The 25236-nt window shown below is 44.7% G+C and overlaps 1 protein-coding gene and 1 pseudogene across 2 annotated transcripts in view; both read right to left on the bottom strand.

The window, feature by feature from the left end:
* Nucleotides 1-25236, bottom strand: part of LOC141140046 (CD109 antigen-like) — a 343299-nt gene that overhangs the window by 121122 nt on the left and 196941 nt on the right. The gene's annotated exons all lie outside the window — the stretch shown is intronic.
* On the bottom strand, nt 11903-12697 carry LOC141140047 (14-3-3 protein beta/alpha-B pseudogene; annotated as a pseudogene).

Here is a 25236-nt window from a genome sequence, read left to right as displayed (position 1 = left end):
GTAGTGCAACCTCTGCACAGTGTTCAGCTAAAGCTACAAGTTAGTGTAGTGCGTCCTCCTCACAGTATTCAGCTAAAGCTACAAGTTAGTGTAGTGTGTCCTCTGAACAGTGTTCAGCTAAAGCTACAATTTAGTTTAGTGTGACCTCTGCACAGTGTTCAGCTAAAGCTACAAGTTAGTGTAGTGCGTCCTCCTCACAGTGTTCAGCTAAAGCTACAAGTTAGTGTAGTGCGTCCTCTGAACTGTGTTCAGCTAAAGCTACAAGTTAGTTTAGTGTGACCTCCTCACAGTGTTCAGCTAAAACTACAAGTTAGTGTAATGCGTCCTCTGAACAGTGTTCAGCTAAAGCTACAAGTTAGTGTAGTGCGACCTCTGCACAGTGTTCAGCTAAAGCTACAAGTTAGTATAGTGCGTCCTCCTCAGAGTGTTCAGCTAAAGCTACAAGTTAGTGTATTGCGTCCTCTGAACAGTGTTCAGCTAAAGCTACAAGTTAGTTTAGTGTGACCTCTGCACAGTGTTCAGCTAAAGCTACAAGTTAGTGTAGTGCACAGTGTTCAGCTAAAGCTACAAGTTAGTGTAGTACATCCTCCTTACAGTGTTCAGCTAAAGCTACAAGTTAGTTTAGAGTGACCTCCTTACAGTGTTCAGCTAAAGCTACAAGTTAGTTTAGTGTGACCTCCTCACAGTGTTCAGCTAAAACTACAAGTTAGTGTAGTGCGTCCTCTGAACAGTGTTCAGCTAAAGCTACAAGTTAGTGTAGTTCGACCTCTGCACAGTGTTCAGCTAAAGCTACAAGTTAGTGTAGTGCGTCCTCCTCACAGTATTCAGCTAAAGCTACAAGTTAGTTTAGTGTGACCTCCTCACAGTGTTCAGCTAAAACTACAAGTTAGTGTAGTGCGTCCTCTGAACAGTGTTCAGCTAAAGCTACAAGTTAGTGTAGTGCGACCTCTGCACAGTGTTCAGCTAAAGCTACAAGTTAGTGTAGTGCACAGTGTTCAGCTAAAGCTACAAGTTAGTGTAGTGCGTCCTCTTCACAGTGTTCAGCTAAAGCTACAAGTTAGTTTAGTGTGACCTCCTCACAGTGTTCAGCTAAAACTACAAGTTAGTGTAGTGCATCCTCTGAACAGTGTTCAGCTAAAACTACAAGTTAGTGTAGTGCGTCCTCTGAACAGTGTTCAGCTAAAGCTACAAGTTAGTGTAGTGCGACCTCTGCACAGTGTTCAGCTAAAGCTACAAGTTAGTGTAGTGCACAGTGTTCAGCTAAAGCTACAAGTTAGTGTAGTGCGTCCTCCTCACAGTGTTCAGCTAAAGCTACAAGTTAGTATAGTGTGACCTCCTCACAGTGTTCAGCTAAAACTACAAGTTAGTGTAGTGCATCCTCTGAACAGTGTTCAGCTAAAACTACAAGTTAGTGTAGTGCAACCTCTGCACAGTGTTCAGCTAAAGCTACAAGTTAGTGTAGTGCGTCCTCCTTACAGTATTCAGCTAAAGCTACAAGTTAGTGTAGTGTGTCCTCCTCACAGTGTTCAGCTAAAGCTACAAGTTAGTGTAGTGTGTCCTCTGAACAGTGTTCAGCTAAAGTTACAAGTTAGTTTAGTGTGACCTCTGCACAGTGTTCAGCTAAAGCTACAAGTTAGTGTAGTGCGTCCTCCTCACAGTGTTCAGCTAAAGCTACAAGTTAGTGTAGTGCGTCCTCTGAACTGTGTTCAGCTAAAGCTACAAGTTAGTTTAGTGTGACCTCCTCACAGTGTTCAGCTAAAACTACAAGTAGTGTAGTGCGTCCTCTGAACAGTGTTCAGCTAAAGCTACAAGTTAGTGTAGTGCGACCTCTGCACAGTGTTCAGCTAAAGCTACAAGTTAGTGTAGTGCGTCCTCCTCACAGTGTTCAGCTAAAGCTACAAGTTAGTGTATTGCGTCCTCTGAACAGTGTTCAGCTAAAGCTACAAGTTAGTTTAGTGTGACCTCTGCACAGTGTTCAGCTAAAGCTACAAGTTAGTGTAGTGCGTCCTTCTCACAATGTTCAGCTAAAGCTACAAGTTAGTGTAATGCGACCTCTGCACAGTGTTCAGCTAAAGCTACAAGTTAGTGTAGTGCGTCCTCCTCACAGTATTCAGCTAAAGCTACAAGTTAGTGTAGTGCGTCCTCCTCACAGTGTTCAGCTAAAGCTACAAGTTAGTGTATTGCGTCCTCTGAACAGTGTTCAGCTAAAGCTACAAGTTAGTTTAGTGTGACCTCTGCACAGTGTTCAGCTAAAGCTACAAGTTAGTGTAGTGCATCCTCTGAACAGTGTTCAGCTAAAACTACAAGTTAGTGTAGTGCAACCTCTGCACAGTGTTCAGCTAAAGCTACAAGTTAGTGTAGTGCGTTCTCCTCACTGTATTCAGCTAAAGCTGCAAGTTAGTGTAGTGCGTCCTTCTCGCAGTGTTCAGCTAAAGCTACAAGTTAGTGTAGTGTGTCCTCTGAACAGTGTTCAGCTAAAGCTACAAGTTAGTTTAGTGTGACCTCTGCACAGTGTTCAGCTAAAGCTACAAGTTAGTGTAGTGCGTCCTCCTCACAGTGTTCAGCTAAAGCTACAAGTTAGTGTAGTGCGTCCTCTGAACTGTGTTCAGCTAAAGCTACAAGTTAGTTTAGTGTGACCTCCTCACAGTGTTCAGCTAAAACTACAAGTTAGTGTAGTGCGACCTCTGCACAGTGTTCAGCTAAAGCTACAAGTTAGTGTAGTGCGTCCTCCTCACAGTGTTCAGCTAAAGCTACAAGTTAGTGTAGTGCGTCCTCCTCACAGTGTTCAGCTAAAGCTACAAGTTAATGTAGTGCGTCCTCTGAACTGTGTTCAGCTAAAGCTACAAGTTAGTTTAGTGTGACCTCCTCACAGTGTTCAGCTAAAGCTACAAGTTAGTTTAGTGTGACCTCTGCACAGTGTTCAGCTAAAGCTACAAGTTAGTGTAGTGCGTCCTTCTCACAGTGTTCAGCTAAAGCTACAAGTCAGTGTAATTCGACCTCTGCACAGTGTTCAGCTAAAGCTACAAGTTAGTGTAGTGCGTCCTATGAACAGTGTTCAGCTAAAGCTACAAGTTAGTGTAGTGCACAGTGTTCAGCTAAAGTTACAAGTTAGTGTAGTGCTTCCTCCTCACAGTGTTCAGCTAAAGCTACAAGTTAGTGTAGTGCGACCTCTGCACAGTTTTCAGCTAAAGCTACCTGTAGAAGGTTGGTGGTGTTTTCCTGATCCTCTCACTACCGCAAGCAGCTACATTATGTTAACGTTAGTGTAGTGCATCCTCTGCACAGTGTTCAGCTAAAGCTATCTGTAGAAGGTTGGTGGTGTTTTCCTGATCCTATCACTACCGCAGGCAGCTACATTATTTACACGTTAGTCTAGTGCGACCTCTGCACAGTGTTCAGCTAAAGCTATCTGTACAAGGTTGGTAGTGTTTTCCTGATCCTATCACTACCGCAGGCAGCTACATTATTTTAAAGTAAGTGTAGTGCGTCCTCTTCACAGTGTTCAGCTAAAGCTATCTGTAGAAGGTTGGTGGTGTTTTCCTGATCCCATCACTACCGCAGGCAGCTACATTATTTTAATGTTAGTGTAGTGTGTCCTCTACACATTGTTCAGCTAAAGCTATCTGTAGAAGGTTGGTGGTGTTTTCCTGATCCTATTGCTACTTCAGGCAGCTACATTTTTTTAACGTTAGTGTAGTGCGTCCTCTTCACAGTATTCAGCTAAAGCTATCTGTAGAAGGTTGGTGGTGTTTTCCTGATCCTATCACTACCACAGGCAGCTACATTATTTTAACGTTAGTGTAGTGTGTCCTCTTCACATTGTTCAGCTAAAGCTATCTGTAGAAGGTTGGTGGTGTTTTCCTGATCCTATTGCTACCGCAGGCAGCTACATTATTTTAACGTTAGTGTAGTGCATCCTCTTCACAGTGTTCAGCTAAAGCTATCTGTAGAAGGTTGGTGGTGTTTTTCCCTGATCCTATCACTACCGCAGGCAGCTACATTATTTTAACGTTGGTGTAATGCATCCTCTGCACAGTGTTCAGCTAAAGCTACAAGTTAGTTTAGTGTGACCTCCTCACAGTGTTCAGCTAAAACTACAAGTTAGTGTAGTGCGTCCTCTGAACAGTGTTCAGCTAAAACTACAAGTTAGTGTAGTGCAACCTCTGCACAGTGTTCAGCTAAAGCTACAAGTTAGTGTAGTGCGTCCTCCTCACAGTATTCAGCTAAAGCTACAAGTTAGTGTAGTGCGTCCTCCTCACAGTGTTCAGCTAAAGCTACAAGTTAGTGTAGTGTGTCCTCTGAACAGTGTTCAGCTAAAGCTACAAGTTAGTTTAGTGTGACCTCTGCACAGTGTTCAGCTAAAGCTACAAGTTAGTGTAGTGCGACCTCCTCACAGTGTTCAGCTAAAGCTACAAGTTAGTGTAGTGCATCCTCTGAACTGTGTTCAGCTAAAGCTACAAGTTAGTTTAGTGTGACCTCCTCACAGTGTTCAGCTAAAACTACAAGTTAGTGTAGTGCGACCTCTGCACAGTGTTCAGCTAAAGCTACAAGTTAGTGTAGTGCGTCCTCCTCACAGTGTTCAGCTAAAGCTACAAGTTAGTGCAGTGCGTCCTCTGAACAGTGTTCAGCTAAAGCTACAAGTTAGTTTAGTGTGACCTCTGCACAGTGTTCAGCTAAAGCTACAAGTTAGTGTAGTGCGTCCTTCTCACAGTGTTCAGCTAAAGCTACAAGTTAGTGTAATTCGACCTCTGCACAGTGTTCAGCTAAAGCTACAAGTTAGTGTAGTGCGTCCTATGAACAGTGTTCAGCTAAAGCTACAAGTTAGTGTAGTGCACAGTGTTCAGCTAAAGTTACAAGTTAGTGTAGTGTGTCCTCCTCACAGTGTTCAGCTAAAGCTACAAGTTAGTGTAGTGCGACCTCTGCACAGTTTTCAGCTAAAGCTACCTGTAGAAGGTTGGTGGTGTTTTCCTGATCCTCTCACTACCGCAAGCAGCTACATTATGTTAACGTTAGTGTAGTGCGTCCTCTGCACAGTGTTCAGCTAAAGCTATCTGTAGAAGGTTGGTGGTGTTTTCCTGATCCTATCACTACCGCAGGCAGCTACATTATTTACACGTTAGTCTAGTGCGACCTCTGCACAGTGTTCAGCTAAAGCTATCTGTAGAAGGTTGGTGGTGTTTTCCTGATCCTATCACTACCGCAGGCAGCTACATTATTTTAAAGTAAGTGTAGTGCGTCCTCTTCACAGTGTTCAGCTAAAGCTATCTGTAGAAGGTTGGTGGTGTTTTCCTGATCCTATCACTACCGCAGGCAGCTACATTATTTTAACGTTAGTGTAGTGTGTCCTCTACACATTGTTCAGCTAAAGCTATCTGTAGAAGGTTGGTGGTGTTTTCCTGATCCTATTGCTACCGCAGGCAGCTACATTTTTTTAACGTTAGTGTAGTGCGTCCTCTTCACAGTGTTCAGCTAAAGCTATCTGTAGAAGGTTGGTGGTGTTTTCCTGATCCTATCACTACCACAGGCAGCTACATTATTTTAACGTTAGTGTAGTGTGTCCTGTTCACATTGTTCAGCTAAAGCTATCTGTAGAAGGTTGGTGGTGTTTTCCGATCCTATTGCTACTGCAGGCAGCTACATTATTTTAACGTTAGTGTAGTGCATCCTCTTCACAGTGTTCAGCTAAAGCTATCTGTAGAAGGTTGGTGGTGTTTTTCCCTGATCCTATCACTACCGCAGGCAGCTACATTATTTTAACGTTGGTGTAATGCGTCCTCTGCACAGTGTTCATCTAAAGCTACCTGTAGAAGATTGGTGGTGTTTTCTCATACTACAGGCAGGCAGTTGATTTTGCTAGCTGCAGTATCAATATATATATATATATATATATATATATATATATATATATATATATCCCAGACTATTGCAGTTACATCTCACTGCAGGCCATTAGTATGTCTGGAAGGCCAACAAGGAGAGGCAAACAGTTACAAGCCAACCAATAAAAGAGGGCAAGCAGGCTCTGTGTCTACAGGCAACAGTGCTGGTCGTAGAGACGGTGCATCCTCATCAGCACGTGGCCGCGGGACACGCTTGGCTATTTTTTCGGCAGCTGGCCGTGTTGAGCCACAACATGCGGAAGACTTGGTCGAGTGGATGACCAACCGTCCTCATCCTCCTCATCCTCTCTCACCTATGCTCAGGGTACTTTGTCTGGCAAAGCAGCTGCCAATGTGGTCTCTTCCCTCGGCTCAATGGCATCAGTGACTCCTTCCCTAGCTCCACCATGTCCTCCTGAGGAGTCCCTCAAACTGCTTGACCACAGTGTTGGGTATATGTTCCAGGAGGATGCCCAACATTTAGAAGGCTCTGATGATGATACTGAGCTAGATGAAGCCAGTAACGTGAGCACGGACGTGCCCAAGAAGGACAGCAATCTGGCAGTCATGCTCCCCCTGCTGCAGCATACTGCCAGGTTTGCTCCAGTGATGAGGAGGGAAGGGATGATGAGGTCACTGACTCAACGTGGGTGCCTGATAGGAGAGAGGAGGAGGAGGCACATCACCAACGAGGCAGGATGCCCTCCAGGGGCCAGCCTAAGGGCAGCACACTGACTGCATCAAACCGCAAAGCACCGCATGTGCAGGGCGCTGGTGTCTCTGCGCGTTATTCCAAAAGTTCTTTGGTGTGGGCCTTTTTTGAGACGAGTGCATCAGATCGCACCGCTGCTATTTGCAACATATGTCTCAAGCGTATCTCGCATGGCCAAAACGTCTCCCGCTTGGGCACCACATGCTTGACCAGACATATGTTGACCTGCCATGCAGTTCGTTGGCAAGCGTATCTAAAAGACCCACACCAAAGAACAAAGAGGACCTCTCCTTGCTCCTCATCAGCTGAGATCTCCAACCCCACGATACCTTCAGTCCTCTCTGAGACCTGCACTGACAGGAATGAAGGTGTAGAATTAGGTGTGTCACAGCCAAGTACTTGTGGGCAATCTGCTTTCGGTACACCGACGTCAGATTGTACCAGGCAAATTTCCCTGCCCCAGCTGCTGCATCGCCTAAAGAAGTTCGTTCCCAGCCATCCACATGCCCAGCGGTTGAATGCTAGCTTGGCAAAATTGCTAGCACTTCAACTGCTACCTTTTCAGTTGGTAGACTCTGCCCCCTTCCGTGAGTTTATGGAATGTGCAGTTCCTCAGTGACAGGTACCCAAACGCCACTTTTTCTCACGGAAGGCGATTCCGGCTCTCTACCGGCATGTGGAAGGCAATGTCTTGGCCTCACTGGACAGGTCGGTCAGCGGTATATTACCACTGACTCATGGTCCAGCAGGCATGGACAGGGACGTTACCTAAGTTTCACGGCGCATTGGGTGACTCTGCTGGCAGCTGGGAAGGATGCAGGACAAGGTGCAGTAGTGTCGGAGGTTGTTCCGCCACCACGCCTCCAAAATGCCACTACTAATGATTGTGATACACCTCTCTCCTCCACCCCCTCCTCTTCTTCTTCCTCCATGGCCTCTTCCTGTGCTTTGTCCTCAAATCCAGCAATGCTACGTAGGCGTTCAAGGGGCTACGCAAGTACGCAGGCCAAAAGATGCCATGCGGTGCTTGAGCTAGTGTGCTTGGGGGACAGGAGCCACCCTGGCGCAGAGGTTCTGTCAGCTCTGTAGGGGCAGGTTCAGAGGTAGTTGATGCCACGCCAACTTAAGGCAGGAATGGTGGTTTGCGACAATGGCACCAACCTCCTCTCTGCCCTCCAACAGGGACAACTGACCCATGTGCCCTGTTTGGCTCACGTCCTTAACTTGGTGGTGCAGCGGTTCCTGGGCAGGTACCTGGGCTTACAGGAGGTCCTGAGGCAGGCCAGGAAAGTCTGTGTGCATTTCTGCCGGTCATATAATGCCAGTGCTCGGCTGGCAGACCGCCAAAAGGAGCTTAACCTGCCCAAGAACCGCCTAATCTGTGACATGCCCACCAGGTGGAACTCAACGTTGGCCATGCTGCAATGGCTGCACACACAGCAGAGGGCCATCAATGAGTACCTGTGCGACTATGGCACCAGGACAGGGTCAGGGGAGCTTGTTTTTTTTCCCCACGCCAGTGGGCCATGATCAGGGATGCATGCACTGTCCTGTCACCATTTGAGGAGGCCATGAGGATGGTGAGCAGTGATAGTGCATGCATCAGTGACACTGTCCCCCTGTTGGAGCACACGTTGCGTGGAATAAAGGACAGGACACTTGAGGCAGAACAGAGGCAGGAAGAGGAGGACTTCCTTAGCTCTCAAGGCCCCTTTTATCCAGACAGTGTTCCTGCGTGCCCGCCGATCACACAGGAAGAGGACAAGGAGGAGGAGGAGGAGAATTGTGTCAGTATGGAGGTGGAGCTTGGCACTCAGCATCAGCAGCAGTCTTTAAGGGATCAGTCCCAAGAAACACATGGACTTGTACGTGGCTGGGAGGAGGTGGCTGCGGACCATGTCTTCCTTAGTGACCCAGAGGACTCCGGACCGAATGCCTCAACAAACCTACGCTGCATGGCCTCCTTGATCCTGCAAAGCCTGCGTAAGGATCCTCGTATTCTTGCTATCAAGGAGAAGGACCAATACTGGCTGGCAACCCTCCTTGATCCATGTTACAAGGGTAAGGTTGCGGCCCTTATCTTGCCGTCGCAGAGGTAGCAGAGGATGAAACATCTTCTGGAGGCCTTGCAGAAAGGTCTGTGCAATGCGTTCCCAGGGACTGGGAGGTTACAATCTCCTGTTTCTGGACAACGTATTGCTGAGGCTTTGGTCAGTCAAAGAAGGAGCGGTGGAAAAGGTGGGCGTCTGACCGATGCATTCAGACAATTTTTTAGTCCGCAGCCCCAAGGTATGATCGGTTCCAGCAACCATCGCCAGCGTCTGTTTTACATGGTGCAGGAATACCTAGGGGCAAGATCTCACTTGGACACCTTTCCCACTGAAAATCCTCTGGGTTACTGGGTCTTGAGGATGGATCACTGGCCAGAGCTTGCACAGTATGCAATTGAGCTACTGGCCTGTCCTGCATCCAGCGTTCTTTTGGAATGCACATTCAGTGCTGCTGGAGGCTTTGTAACCGATCACAGGGTGCGTCTGTCCACCGACTCGGTCGATCGACTGACCTTCATAAAAATGAATCAGTTTTGGATCACCACCAGCTACCAAGCACCTGATACTGATGTAGCCGAATAATTTTTTTTGAAATGTCAGATCCCTTCAAAGACTGCCTATGCTGATGCTGAGTGACTATCCTGTTATGCTGAGTAATTATCCTCTTCCTCCTCAATGATCATGCTGATAGCTTGTAAGAACATTTTTGGTTCTGGGCACCGCCACCAGTGCCTAAGGCCCAATTTTTCAGCCCCTGTTTAACAGGGGCGTATAATTACAATTTTTGATGCAATTCTTTTGCAGCAGGGCTAGTTCCTGCGCTCTAACTAGAGCATCTGTGAGGGGTTGCAGTGTTGTGGCAACAGCACCAGTGCCTAAGGCCCAATTTTTCAGCCCCTGTTTAACAGGGGCGTGTAATTACAATTTTTGATGCAATACTTTGCAGCAGGGCTCGTTCCTGCATTCCAAATAGAGTATCTGTGAGGGGTTGCAGTTTTGTGGCAACAGCACCAGTGCCTAAGGCCCAATTTTTCAGCCCCTGTTTAACAGGGGCGTGTAATTACAATTTTTGATGCAATTCTTTTGCAGCAGGGCTAGTTCCTGAGCTCCAACTAGAGTATCTGTGAGGGGTTGCAGTGTTGTTGGACCAGCACCAGTGCCTAAGGCCCAATTTTTCAGCCCCTGTTCAACAGGGACATGTAATTAGAATTCTTGATCTAATATTTCACAGCAGGGCCCGTTTCTGCGCCCACCAAGATTAACTGTGAGGACTTACAGTGTTGTGGCACCAGCAACACCACCAAAGGCCCAATCTTTCAGCCCCTGTTTAACAGGGGCATGTAATTACAATTCTTGATCTAATATTTCACAGCAGCGCCCCTTCCAGCGCCCACCAAGAGTAACTGTGAGGACTTACAGTGTTGTGGCACCAGCACCACCACCACCATCACCAAAGGCCCAATTTTTCTGGCCCTGTTCAACAGGGGCATGTAATTACAATTCTTGATATAATATTTCACAGCAGGGCCCTGTGAGGGCTTACAGTGTTGTGGCCACAACAACACCTAAGGCCCAAATTTCTGCTGAGTATATAGGGCAGGCCCCTACTTTCAAACATCCAACTTACAAACGACTCCTACTTGCAAACGGAAGGAGACAACAGGAAGTGAGATTAAATCTACCCCATAGGAAGGGAAATTATCTCCTGTAAGATTTAATATGGGAAAAACTTTTCTTCTTTCCACTGATGCTTTATCTCCAATCCTTGTTTCACTAAAAACCCCAAATTTTCAAAAAACATTTGTCATTGGGACAAAAAGTGAGGTGAAATCTTCTGAAGAGGAGCACAGACAGCAAAACAAATATCACAGGGGTGATAACCCTTCCCTATGTTTTCCAAAAAGCTTAAAAACAGATTTTTTGGCTGGAGCTACACTTTAAAAATGTACCAGTTCAAAATTACAAACAGATTCTACTTAACAACAAACCTACAGTCCCTGTCTTGTTTGCACCGCCTGTATACTGCTGTTCAGAGTATATAGGGCCTGGGGGCCCCACGCCTTTCCTTTTTTTAATTTGGGTGCAGGGTTCCCCTTAATATCCATACAGGACCCAAAGGGCCTGGTAATGGACTGGAGGGTACCCATGCCATTTGTCTCACTGATTTTCATCCATATTGCCAGGACCCGACATTACATTAAAGCCGCAAGCAGTTTTACATGACTTTTTTTCCTTTAAAAATGTAATTTTGTGCAGGGACTGTTCTAAGCACGGGAAACATGCACCACTTTACAGGCATACTATAGACACCCCCCAGGTATGATATTTAAAGGAATTTTTCACTTTTTTTTTTTTTACTTTAAGCATCATTAAAATCACTGCTCCCTAAAAAACGTCCATTTTTAAAAGTTTTTTTTGCATTAATACATGTGGGGGCAGGACCCGGGTTCCCAAACCCTTTTTAGGACAATACCATGAAAATTAGCCTTTAAAATGAGCACTTTTGATTTTGAATGTTCGAGTCCCATAGACGTCAATGGGGTTCTAACGTTCATGCGAATTTTGGTCCGTTCTCAGATTCTGGTGCAAACCGAACCGGGGGGTGTTTGGCCCATCCCTAATTATAATACACAGCACATCAGTTGCACAAACTGGTGGTTCCAATTTTTCTATTTAAATATCAGAAAAATTTCAAGTTCTTGACATAAGTGTCCTGTAATTACTTATGTGCATTTTCTAAAAAAATATATATATATCTATCTATATCTAGATAGATATATCTATATATCTATATATAGATATATCTATTTATCTATATATCTATATATAGATAAATCTATCTATCTATCTATCTATCTATCTATCTATCTATCTATCTATCTATCTATCTATCTATAGATAGATATATATATATATATATATATATATATATATATATATATATATATATATATATATATATATATACATATAAATATATATATATATGTTTTAAATTTTAACATGAAGTGAAACCGTTAATACTTCTCCACAGCAGTAACCGCACACCAAAAAAGTCAATGACCTCAACATAAAAAAAGGAGGAAAAAAAATTAAAACAAAAAAAAATGAGTTTCCCAAAGCTTCAGCGTGAAGAAACATAAAACTTTATTTCCATTACACATGGATGGACTCTTTGCTATAGAAAATCCACATGGAGCCATTAGGAATGGAGATGTGTAAAAAGGGTTGTTCGGGGAAAGATGTGTCTGCTGCACCAGTTAGTTGTTCTCTTCTGATTCACCACTCTCGCCACCTTCATTGGTGTCCAATGTCCATAATGTTAAGTTGTCTCTATGTAGCTGCAAGATAAGAGTACTATCTTTGTAGGAGTCTTCATTGGGGATGTCTAGCTCTGCGCTGGCTTCATCTATTGCAGTCTTTGCCAGTGAACAAGCCTTTTCTGGGCTATTAAGAATTTCATAATAGAATATGAAAAAGCCCAAGCAGATGGGGTGGGTTGGCTCCATTTCTGCTTGCTGAGGTCAAATGCTTCTTGATAAACTGCTTGTGAGTCTTCTAGCGTCTGGGTTCTCTAAGCATCCTTTGCCACCTCTGAAAGGTATCGGTAATAGTCCCCTTTCATCTTCAGGTAAAATATAGTGTCACAAACACTCTTGAGGCTCGCTCTTTATTTTCTCCCGGTATTCTTTAGTCAATTGCAACTTCTTTTCCGATTCACCTGACTTCTGCTCAATGCTGGAAACAACCCTCCAAGAAGACCTCCTTGCTACAACCACATTCTTGTAAGCAACAGAAAGAAGGTTCCTTTCTTCATTGGACAGCCCCTCTCCGCATTCTGTTACAGCCTACATGTTGGCTGCCATATCATTGTATCGTTCTGCCTGCTCTGCCAGCTTGGCCCTCTGGATCAGATCGGTTCTTTCTGCCATGGCTTTTGTATGATATGGTATACACAGGATATGGAAATAAAATTAGGAATATCAAAGATGTGACTCAAGTGAGGAGTTGTAGCTGGAAATGGACTACAAGCAGGGAGCCAAACCTGGCGGGCACTCCTTACCGTGTGAGCCGCTGGCCAGCGCTGTGATGAAAAGACAGACTGAGCCCTTCTTATTTTAATGGAAAACAGTAACACAGAGACAAAACAATACATACACTACCACCTAGAGACAGAACTACTAATCACAATATAATATAAGAAAGATTGTTACCCCTGTCTGTATAAACAGCATACCAAGAAGTGGCAGCCCAACAGATAACCACTAAGAGAGCAGTAGAAAAGTACCATATTATCACTTTTTTCCACTTTATAAATAGACTCCCAAGAATTTTCAGATCATTGTGTGGGCCTGCTCACCAAGAAAAACTATTTTCTCTCCATAAGACAGTCATGGCCAGTGCTTAGGACCAAAAGATAAGAGAAGGCAGCATCTAGACTTTTGAAGGTAAATCCCACAACAGAAATATGATGCAGGGTCTTCTAAAAAGGAGGCACACAAATCTCTAGTTCTGATTACCTACAAATCTCTTGTATTTCCCTTAAACAGTATTCTATCCCTACAATTATAACATATTGATTCCATTACTAATTATTGGCAATCTTGCAGCCAAAATATATTTTTTCTTAATTTTGAGGTGATCAAGCAAGTTTTTCCCACAGCTTTGGTTTACAAATATCAGTAATAGAGACAGCTTTTTTGCATTAGTAAGCAAGCTGAAATGAAATCTTTCTGATTTGTTCTACATAGTTTAGCATTATTTACAAGGTAACACAAGACCCTTGATTATGAAACACAACAAATGCCTAAGGGGTGGTTTGTATGGCATGTGAAATTAGAATTAGAATTGAAACCATGCATATTGTAGACTGAAACAACCTTATTAATACAGTGTATACCAGGGATATGCAATTAGTGGACCTCTAGCTGTTGCAGAACTACAAGTCCCATGAGGCATAGCAAGACTCTGACAGCCACAAGCATGACACCCAGAGGCCGAGACATGATTGGACTTGTAGTTTTGCAACAGCTGGAGCTATGCTAAATGCATATCCTTATTGTATACTGTACATCTTCATTCTAGCTAATGTATCTGAAGGGCCAGAATAAGAGGCTGTATTTTCACATGTGTGACTAGCGGAAGCTCTAATATTTTTATCTGAATTCTTGGATTACAGTCCACACAGCCCCTGTACATTTAATTTTGAATGGTATATAACAAAGTGCTTTCATTTTCTACTACAGGTTTAACTAATATCAGCTTTTTCCCATGCTTATACTTGGGTCCCGCCTATATTAGATCAGATAATTTTTAGTCTGAGAATGATTTGTAGGTTCATGTCATTTTTGCATCCCCAAGAGGATATGCCCATAATCCCCTCTTTCTCCAAAGATGAAAATATTTGGGCATGTTTTAGGGAAGCTCTTAGAGGTGATAGGCAAAGTAGGAAGCACTGGTTAGAGCTTGTATAGATTTTGCATAGTGTGACCAGGCAGGTCATGTCTTCACATGACCTGCCTGCCCTTCCACCATTTCAAGTATAAGAGGTAATGAAAGTTGTTAATTGATTGTGCCGTTTCAGGCAAGACATGTGATTATTAGCAGTAGGAGCCTACCCATCATTAGGGATGGGCTGTCTGTTCGAGTCGAACACGAGTTCGACTGTGACATTGGCCATTCGCTTGTTCACAGAATTTCGAACATTATGGGCCGTTCGCGCCAAATTTGAGCGGCGCTTCATCGTCATCGCAGTGCATTGCTGACTGATGATTGGCCAAGTATGTACTAGAACCCGCATGCTTTCGCTAACCACAGCGCCATCAGTGAAGAGAGCCATAACTGGCCACAGGCAGGGTGCCTGTTGCCAATTATGGCTCAGGGGGTTAAGCACACGCCCCACACTATATAAGGCCGCCCACACGTCAGCCTCATGTAGAGTGTTGGTGACGTTTGTTTTGAGAGAGACAGAGAGAGTGTCATTTCATTTAGTTTGAGCAGGCAGGCAATTCCTGGTGTTCTGTTGCTAACATACTTCAGGCAGGCAGGCGAGACAGTTAGATTGCTGCAGTGTATTTAGTATATAAATGCATTCCGGTTTTGTATATATATATATATATATATATATATATACACACTGTATACAGTTTAGCTTCATCTCACTGCAGACCGTTCCTGGTGTACTGTCGCTAATATACTTCAGGCAGGCAGGCGAGACAGTTAGCTGCAGTGTTATTAGTATATATATATAAATCCCGGCTTTGTATATATATATATATATATATATATATATATATATAAATCCTGGCTTTGTGTATATATATATATATATATATATATATATATATATATATATATATATATATACATACACTGTATACAGTTTAGCTTCATCTCACTGCAGACCATTCCTGGTGTATTGTTTCTAATATACTTCAGCCAGGCAGGTGACTCACTGAACTGCAGTGCATTTAATATATATATATATATATATATATATATATATATATATATATATATATAGTCTAGCCAAGCCTATACCTGACTAGGCCATTGCCTGAGTGCCTGTTCAAAGACACTTTCAGCCAGGCAGGTGACTCACAGAGCTGCAGTTCATTCAATATATATATATATATATATATATATATATATATATATATATATATATATACAGGCTTGTATATATATAGTCTAGCCAAGCCTATACCTGACTAGGCCATTGCCTGAGGGCGTGTTCAAAGACACTTTCAGTCAGGCAGGTGACTCACAGAGCTGCAGCTCATTTAATATATATATCTATATCTATATATATATATAGATATATCTCTATCTATATATATAGATAGAGATAGAGATATATCTATATATAGATATATCTATAGCTATAGATATAGCTATAGATATATATAGTCTAGCCAAGCCTATACCTGACTAGGCCATTGTCTGAGTGCGTGTTCAAAGAGACTTTCAGCCAGGCAGGTGACTCACTGAGCTGCAGTTTATTTAATAAATATATATACAGGCTTGTATATATATATATATATATATAGTCTAGCCAAGCCTATACCTGACTAGGCCATTGCCTGAGTGCATGTTCAAAGACACTTTCAGCCAGGAAGGTGACTCACTGAGCTGCAGTTCATAAAATATATATCCCCTGCATTGTATTCCAGCTAAGCCTATACCTGACTGTAGGCCATTCCTTGAGTGCGTGTTCAAAGACACTTTCAACCAGGCAGGTGACTCACTGAGCTGCAGCTCATTTAATAAAAATATATACAGGCTTGTATATATATATAGTCTAGCCAAGCCTATACCTGACTAGGCCATTGCCTGAGTGCGTGTTCAAAGACACCTTTAGCCAGGCAGGTGACTTACTGAGTTGCAGTTCATTTAATAAATATATATACAGGCTTGTATATATATATATATAGTCTAGCCAAGCCTATACCTGACTAGGCCATTGCCTGAGTGTGTGTTCAAAGATACTGTCAGCCAGGCAGGTGACTCACTGAGCTGCAGTTCATAAAATATATATCCACTGCATTGTAGTCCAGCCAAGCCTATACCTTACTGAAGCCAATCCTGGTGTACTGTTTTTAGTAAACTTCAGGCGTTGTTTTGCTAATCTAATTGTACAGTATGTCTGGAAGGCCACCAAGGAGAGGCAGACGCTCACAGGCCACTAAAAGAGTGTCAAGCAGGCTCTGTGTCTACAGCAAACAGTGCTGGTCGTAGACACAGTGCATCCTGAGCATGTGGCCGTGGGGCACATTTGTCCTTTTTTTCCGCAGCTGGCCGTGTTGAGCCAACATGCAGAAGAGTTGGTAGAGTGGATGACCAAGCTGCCCTCATCCTCCTCATCCTCTGTCACCCAGGCTCAGGGTACTTTGTCTGCCAAGGCAGCTGCCAAAGCGGCCTCTTCCATTGGCTCAATGTCATCAGTCACTCCTTCCCTAGCCCCACCATCATGGAGGTACATGCTGCAGGAGAATGCGTAGTGTTTTGAAGGCTTTGATGATGGTACCCAGGTTGAGGATGAAGGCAGTAACGTGAGCCCAGAGTGAAGAGGGGTGCCCAAGAAGGACAAGAAACTGGCAGTCATGTTCCCCCAGCTGCAGCATACTGCCAGGTTTACTCCAGTGGCGAGGAGGGAGGGGATGATGAGGTCACTGACTCTACGTAGGTGCCTGATAGAAGAGAGGAGGAGGAGGCACATCTCCAACAAGGCAGGATGCCCTCCAGGGGCCAGCTTAAGGACAGCCAACCGACTGCATCACACCGCAGAGCTCTGCATGTGCAGGGCGCTGCTGACTCTGCACTTTTTTCCAAAAGATCTTTGGTGTGGGCCTTTTTTGAGATGTGTGCAGCAGATCACACTGTTGCTGTTTGTAACATATATATAGTTACATAGTTACATAGTAGGCGAGGTTGAAAAAAGACACAAGTCCATCAAGTCCAACCTATGTGTGATTATGTGTCAGTATTACAAACATATGTCTGAAGCGTATCAAGCGTGGCCAAAACAGCAGCTGCTTGGACACCACATGCTTGACCAGACATATGTCGAGCTCCCATGCAGTCCATTGGCAACAGTACTTAAAAGACCCACACCAAAGAACAAGGTGGACCTCTCCTTGCTCCTCATCAGCTGGGATCTCCAACCCCACTATACCTTCAGTCCTCTCTGAAACCAGCACTGACAGGAATGAAGGTGTAGCATTAGGTGTGCCAAGTACTTGCAGGCAATCTGCTATCGCTACACCAATGTCCGATTGTAGCAGGCAAATTTCCCTACCTCAGTTGCTAAACCGGTGAAAGAAATTCTGTCCCAACCATCCACATGCTCAGTGACTGAATGCTAGTTTGGCTAAATTGCTAGCACTCCAACTGCTGCCTTTTCAGCTGGTAGACTCTGCCCCCTTTCGAGAATTTGTGGAATGTGCGGTACCTCAGTGGCAGGTTCCCAAATGCCAATTTGTTTTCTCATAAGGCAATTCCGGCTCTCTACCGACATGTGGAAGGCAATGTCTTGGCCTCGTTGGACAGGGCAGTCAGCGGTAAGGTGCATATTACTGCTGACTCATGGTCCAGCAGGCATGGACAGGGATGTTACCTTTCTTTCACGGCACACTGGGTAACCCTGCTGGCAGCTGGGAAGGATGCAGGACAGGGTGCAGTATTGTTGGAGCTTGTTCCACCACCACGCCTCCAAAATGCTGGTAGTGGTGATTCTGCCACACCTCTCTCCTCCACCCCCTCCTCTTCTTCTTCCTCTATGGCCTCTTCCTGTGCAGATTTGTCCTCAGAACCAGTGGTGGTCTGTAGGCATTCTAGAGGCTACGCAAGCACTCAGGCAAAAAGATACCATGCGGTGCTTGAGTTGGTCTGCTTAGGGAACAGGAGCCATACTGGGGTAGAGATTCTGTCAGCTCTGCAGGGGCAGGCTCAGAGGTGGTTGATGCAACGCCAGCTTCAGCCAGGGATGGTGGTTTGCGACAATGGCACCAACCTCCTCTCCGCCCTCCAACAGGGACACTTCACCCATGTGCCCTGTTTGGCTCATGTCCTTAATTTGCAGAGGTTCTTGTGCAGGTACCCGGGCTTACAGGATATCCTAAGGCAGGCCAGGAAAGTCTGTGGGCATTTCCGCCGATCATATTATGCCACTGCTCGGCTGGCTGACCTTCAAAAGGAATGCAACCTGCCCAAGAACCGCCTCATCTGTGACATACCCACCAGGTGGAACTCAACGTTGGCAATGCTGCAGCTGCTGAACACGCAGCAGAGGGCCATTAACAAGTACCTGTGTGAGTATGGCACCAGGACAGGGTCAGGTGAGCTTGGCTTTTTTTCGCAACGTCAGTGGCTCATGTTCAAGGATGCATGCACTGTCCTGTCACCATTTGAGGAGGCCATGAGGATGGTGAGCAGTGACAGTGCATGCATCAGTGATACTGTCCCTCTTGTCTACCTGTTGGAGCACACGCTGCGTGGAATAATGGACAGGGCACTTGAGGCAGAACAGAGGGAGGAAGAAGAGGACTTCCTTACCTCTCAAGGCCCCCTTTATCCAGACAGTATTCCTGCAGGCCCACTGATCTCACAGGAAGAGGAGGAGGAGGATTGTGTCAGCATGGAGGTGGAGCCTAGCACTCAGCATCAGCAACAGTCTTCACGGGATTGTTTACAGTCCCCAGAAACCCATGGACTTGTACGTGGCTGGGAGGAGGTGGCTGCGGATCAGGTCGTCCTTAGTGACCCAGAGGACTCCGGATCGAATGCCTCAGCAAACCTACGCTGCATGGCCTCCCTGATCCTGCAAAGCCTGCAAAAGGACCCTTGGATTCGTGTGATCAAGGAGAGGGATCACTGCTGGCTGGCAACCCTTCTTGATCCACGTTACAAGGGTAAGGTTGCGGAACTTATCCAGCCGTTGCAGAGGGAGCAGAGGATGAAACATCTTTGGGAGGCCTTGCAGAAAGGTTTGTGCAATGCGTTTCCAGAGCCTGGGAGGGTACAAATTCCTGGTCCTGGACAACGTGTTCCTGAGGCTTCGGTCAGTCATAGAAGGAGCGGTGGAAAAGGTGGCCGTTTGACCGATGTGTTCAGGCAATTTTTTAGTCCGCAGCCCCAAGGTATGATCGGTTCCAGCAACCATCACCAACGTCTGTTGTACATGGTGCAGGAATACCTAGGGGCAAGATCAGACTTGGAGAACTTTCCAACCGAAAATCCACTGGGTTACTGGGTCTTGAGGATGGATCACTGGCCAGAGCTTGCACAGATTGCAATTGAGCTACTGGTCTGTCCTGCATCCAGCGTTCTTTCGGAACGCACATTCAGTGCCACTGAAGGCTTTGTAACCGATCATAGAGTGCGCCTGTCCACTGACTCGGTTGATCGGCTCACCTTCATAAAAATGAATCAGTCTTGGATCACCAGCTACCAAGCACCTGATGCTGATTAATTTTACCGAATACCGAATAATTTTTTAATGAATGTGAGATCCCTTGAAGACTCTGAAGAAACCAGCATCTATTGGCTGGTGAAACGCGTCAGCTACGTGACGTCAGCACGTCATTCCGGAACCGTGGGCTTACTGGATGGAGTGCCAGCATGATATGAACAGCTGACGACCGGCTTTTTCCTATCCCGAATGGTGTGCAACCTTATCAGCAGTAACCAACACATAGCGAGGAGGTATACTCTCGGGCAGAAGCACGGCTAAACACGGTCTGATGTCTTCAGTTATCAACCTCCTGGGGTAGAGTTCTGCTATACGAGGACCACGGATACCTTCCAGATGGTGAGAAAAGTATTGATCCAGTTTACGTCTGCTCACCAGGATGTGTTCCCTTAGCTCCTAGCACTCCCCATGCTGCTTTTGCCACTACATGTCGCTGTCTCTGTGCTATTTATCCATGGTTTGCAATTGCAACTTGCTGGTCTGCTGACTGCATCCGCTGCATAATCTGCTTATCAATACAGTTTGGTTTTTATGCCTACCGATACAGCTGAACTCACACAGTTTTTGAACTTCCATTAGCACTTTCCATCCATTCATCCATAACCTATATACCACGTCCATGACCGATGCTTAAGGGAACCTTTACCATCAGAAACCTGATTTGCATAATGTTGTTTAATTAACCCTTGTGTCATCGGCAGCAGTGTATGGTGATTGTGTTATGTATGTGTGATGTATAGCCGCGGCTTCCCTTGGTTTTAAACTTATAGACAACGTTGTCTTTATTTTAATGGGTAGTCAATTATCTTTGCCCCCCCCTTTTCCTTAACTGAATAATTAGTGCGGTGTTCATATTTTTTGTAATAATAAAATTAAGTTGTATTTCTCATAGTGTTTGGGTTTTTGCCCTCTTAAAGAGAACCTTATTCTCTTTGTTTTTTCTTGTATGCCCATAGGGTAACCCGAACTGCATCCCATGCTAGCCATGTGGATGAATGTTTATATACATTTTTGTTAATCAATTTTGGTAATTCCGGAGGTTGATCCAGTCAACCAAACAATATCTTTTGATATCCCTTGAAGACTGCCTATGCTGATGCTGACTGACTATCCTGTTATGCCAAGTGACTATCCTATTCCTCCTCAATGTTCATGTTGATATCTTCTAAGAACATTTTTGGTTCTGGGCACCAGTGCCTAAAGCCCAATTTCTCTGCCCCTGTTTAACAGGGGCGCTTAATTACAATTTTTGCTGTAATATTTTGCAGCAGGGTTCGTTCTTGCACTCAGATAGAGTATCTGTGAGGGGTTACAGTGTTGTGGCACCAGCACCAGTGCCTAAAGCCCAATTTTTCTGTTCCTGTTTAACAGTAGCGTGTAATTACAACTTTTGCTGTAATATTTTGCAGCAGGGCTTGTTCCTGCACTTAACTAGAGTAGCTGTGAGGGGTTGCAGTGTTGTGGCACCAGTGCCTAAAGCCCAATTTTTCTGACCCTGTTCAACAGGGGCATGTAATTACAATTCTTGATATAATATTTCACAGCAGGGCCATTCCAGCAGCCACCAAGAGTAACTGTGAGGGCTTACAGTGTTGTGGCAACACCACCACACCACCACCAAAGGCCCAATTTTTCTGACCCTGTTCAACAGAGGCATGTAATTACAATTCTTGATATAATATTTCACAGCAGGGCCCATTCCAGCACCCAGCAAGAGTAACTGTAAGGGCTTACAGTGTTCTGGTACCACCAACACCTAAGGCCGAATTTTCTGCAGAGTATATACGGCAGGCCCCTACTGTTAAACATCCGACTTACAAACGACTCCTACTTACAAATGACTCCTACTTAAAAATGGAGGGAGACAACAGGAAGTGAGAGGAAATCTACCCCTAGGAAGGGAAATTCTCTCCTGTAAGAGTTAATATGGGAAAAAGGTGTCTCCTCCACTGATTTATCACCAATCCTTGTTTCCCTTAAAAAACCCATATTTTCAAAATCCAATTGCCATTGGGACAGAAAGTGAGGTAAAATCTTCTGAACAGGGGCACAGACAGCAAAACAAATGTTACAGGGGTGTTGATAACCCTTCCCTATGTTTTCCAAAAAGCATTAAAATAGATTTTTTGGCTGGAACTACACTTACAAAATGTACCTGTTCCAAATTACAAACAGATTCTACACAAGAACAAACCTACAGTCCCTGTCTTGTTTGCACTGCCTGTATACTGCTGTTCAGAGTCAGGGCTGGCCCTACCATGGGACCCGATGGTACCATCATCCCAGGCAGCACTTTCAGGGGGGTGACAAATTACCGCCCGCCAGCCAGCAGGTGACGTTGTGGCAAGTGACAATCTGCAACATTTGGCAGGTGACATTGTGGCAAGTGACAATCCGCAATGTGTGGCAGGTGACATGGCAAGTGACAATCCGCTACATGTGGCAGGTGACGTTGTGGCAAGTGACAATCTGCAACACGTGGCAGGTGGCATTGTGGCAAGTGACAATCCACAACGTGTGTCAGGTGGCATCGTGGCAAGTGACAATCCACAATGTGTGATGCCATGGCAAGTGACAATCCGCAATGTGTGGCAGGTGATGTTGTGGCAAGTGACAATCCGCAATGTGTGACATGGTGGCAAGTGACAATCCGCAATGTGTGGCAGGTGACATTGTGGCAAGTGACAATCCGCAACATGTGGCAAGTGACAATCCGCATCTGGTGACAGGTGACGCGGCAAGTGACATCTGAAGGCAGGTGATGTTGGCAAGTGACTTGCTCAGAACTCCCACTGATTCTACACTATGGTGAGTTGAACTATTTTATTTTATATAACAATATAATAATAGAAATGTTGCACTTCAATAATTTTTTTTTGCAATACGGTGTTTCTAAACTGGGGGATAGGACTGACAGGAGGAGGATAGAGATCTCTGTTCCTAATCAGTAGGAACAGCAGATCTGTCTCTCCTCCCCTGTCAGAATGGGGATCTGTCTGTTTACATTGACAGATCCCTGTTTTGGCTCTCTGTGGAGCGATCGCAGGTGACCGACTGACATTGTGGCCGCCGGCCACGCACAGGTCCTTTTATACTCCTATATACATGTATAGAGCCATGACAGGTCCTCTTTATACTCCTACATACATGTATAGAGCCATGACAGGTCTTCTTTATACTCCTATACATGTATAGAGCCTAGACAGGTTGTCTTTCTACCCCTATATACATGTATAGAGCCATGACAGGTCCTCTTTATACAGTGGGGACGGAAAGTATTCAGACCTCCTTACATTTTTCACTCTTCGTTATATTGCAGCCATTTGCTAAAATCATTTAAGATAATTTTTTTCCTCATTAACCACTTCAGCCCCGGAAGAATTTACCCCCTTCCTGACCAGAGCACTTTTTGCGATTCAGTACTGCGTCGCTTTAACTGACAATTGCGCGGCCGTGCGACGTGGCTCCCAAACAAAACTGACGTCCTTTTTTTCCCACAAATAGGTGGTATTTGATCACCCCTGCGCTTTTCATTTTTTGCGCTATAAACATAAAAAGAGCGACAATTTTGAAAAAAACGCATTATTTTTTACTTTTTGCTATAATAAATATCCCCCAAAAAGACATAAAAAAACATTTTTTTTCCTCAGTTTAGGCCAATACGTATTCTTCTACATATTTTTGGTAAAAAAAATCGCAATAAGCGATTATTGATCGGTTTGTGCAAAAGTTATAGCGTTTACAAAATAGGGGATAGTTTTATGCCATTTTTATTAATAATTTTTTTGTTTTAAATGGCGGCGATCAGCGATTTTTATTGTGACTGCGACATTATGGCGGACACATTGGACATTTTTGACACATTTTTGGGACCATTGTCATTTATACAGCAATCAGTGCTATACAAATGCACTGATTCCTGTGTAAATGACACTGGCAGTGAAGGGGTTAACCACTAGGTGGCAGTGTAGGGGTTAAGTGTGTCCTAGGGGCGTGTTTCTAACTGTGGGGGGTGTGGCTGTGTGTGACACGTCACTGTTCTCTGCTCCGATGACAGGGAGCAGAGAACAGTGACACTGTCACTAGGCAGAACGGGGAAATGCTTGTTTACATTAGCATCTCCCCGTTCTTCCTTCCCGTGAGGCGATCGCGGGTATCGCTGGCCACCTCTTAAAGGGGAACGTACAGGTACGTGATTCTGCCTTTACGTGCTCTTCTGCCGCAGTATATCTGCGTGAGGCGGTCGGCAAGCGGTTAATGTACACACAGCACCTCATATTGACAGAAAAATAATTTTTGACATTTTTGCAGATTTATTAAAACAGAAAAACTGAAATATCACATGGTCCTAAGTATTCAGACCCTTTGCTCAGTATTTAGTAGAAGCACCCTTTTGATCTAATACAGCCATGACTCTTTTTGGGAAAGATGCAACAAGTTTTTCACACCTGGATTTGGGGATCCTATGCCATTCCTCCTTGCAGATCCTCTCCAGTTCTGTCAGGTTGGATGGTAAACGTTGGTGGACAGCCATTTTTAGGTCTTTCCAGAGATGCTCAATTGGGTTTAAGTCAGGGCTCTGGCTGGGCCATTCAAGAACAGTCACGGAGTTGTTGTGAAGCCACTCCTTCGTTATTTTAGCTGTGTGCTTAGGATCATTGTCTTGTTGGAAGGTAAATCTTCGGCCCAGTCTGAGGTCCTGAGCACTATGGAGAAGGTTTTCCAGGATATTCCTGTACTTGGCCGCATTCATTTTTCCCTTGATTGCAACCAGTCGTCCTGTCCCTGCAGCTGAAATAAACCCCCACAGCATGATGCTGCCACCACCATGCTTCACTGTTGGGACTGTATTGGACAGTTGATGAGCAGTGGTTTTCTCCACACATACCGCTTAGAATTAAGGCCAAAAAGTTCTATCTTGGTCTCATCAGACCAGAGAATCTTATTTCTCACCATCTTGGAGTCCTTCAGGTGTTTTTTAGCAAACCCCATGTGGGCTTTCATGTGTCTTGCACAGAGGAAAGGCTTCCGTCGAACCACTCTGCCATAAGGCCCCGACTGGTGGAGGGCTGAAGTGATGGTTGACTTTCTACAACTTTCTCCCATCTCTCGACTGCATCTCTGGAGCTCAGCCACAGTGATCTTTGGGTTCTTCTTTACCTCTCTTACCAAGGCTCTTCTCCCCCGATAGCTCAGTTTGGCCAGACGGCCAGCTCTAGGAAGGGCTCTGGTCGTCCCAAACGTCTTCCATTTAAGGATTATGGAGGCCACTGTGCTCTTAGGAACCTTAAGTGCAGCAGAAATTTTTTATAACTTTGGCCAGATCTGTGCCTTGCCACAATTCTGTCTCTGAGCTCTTCAGGCAGTTCCTTTGACTTCATGATTCTCATTTGCTCTGACATGCACTGTGAGCTGTAAGGTCTTATATAGACAGGTGTGTGGCTTTCCTAATCAAGTCCAATCAGTATAATCAAACACAGCTGGACTCAAATAAAGGTGTAGAACCATCTCAAGGATGATCAGAATAAATGGACAGCACCTGAGTTATATATATGAGTGTCACAGCAAAGGGTCTGAATACTTAAGACCATGTGATATTTCAGTTTTTCTTTTTTAATAAATCTG

The sequence above is a fragment of the Aquarana catesbeiana genome, linkage group LG04 (assembly GCF_042186555.1).
Source record: "Aquarana catesbeiana isolate 2022-GZ linkage group LG04, ASM4218655v1, whole genome shotgun sequence".
NCBI classification, from domain to species: domain Eukaryota; kingdom Metazoa; phylum Chordata; class Amphibia; order Anura; family Ranidae; genus Aquarana; species Aquarana catesbeiana.
Note: the sequence above shows the minus strand (reverse complement) of the source record. Positions and strands in the feature narration are given on the sequence as shown.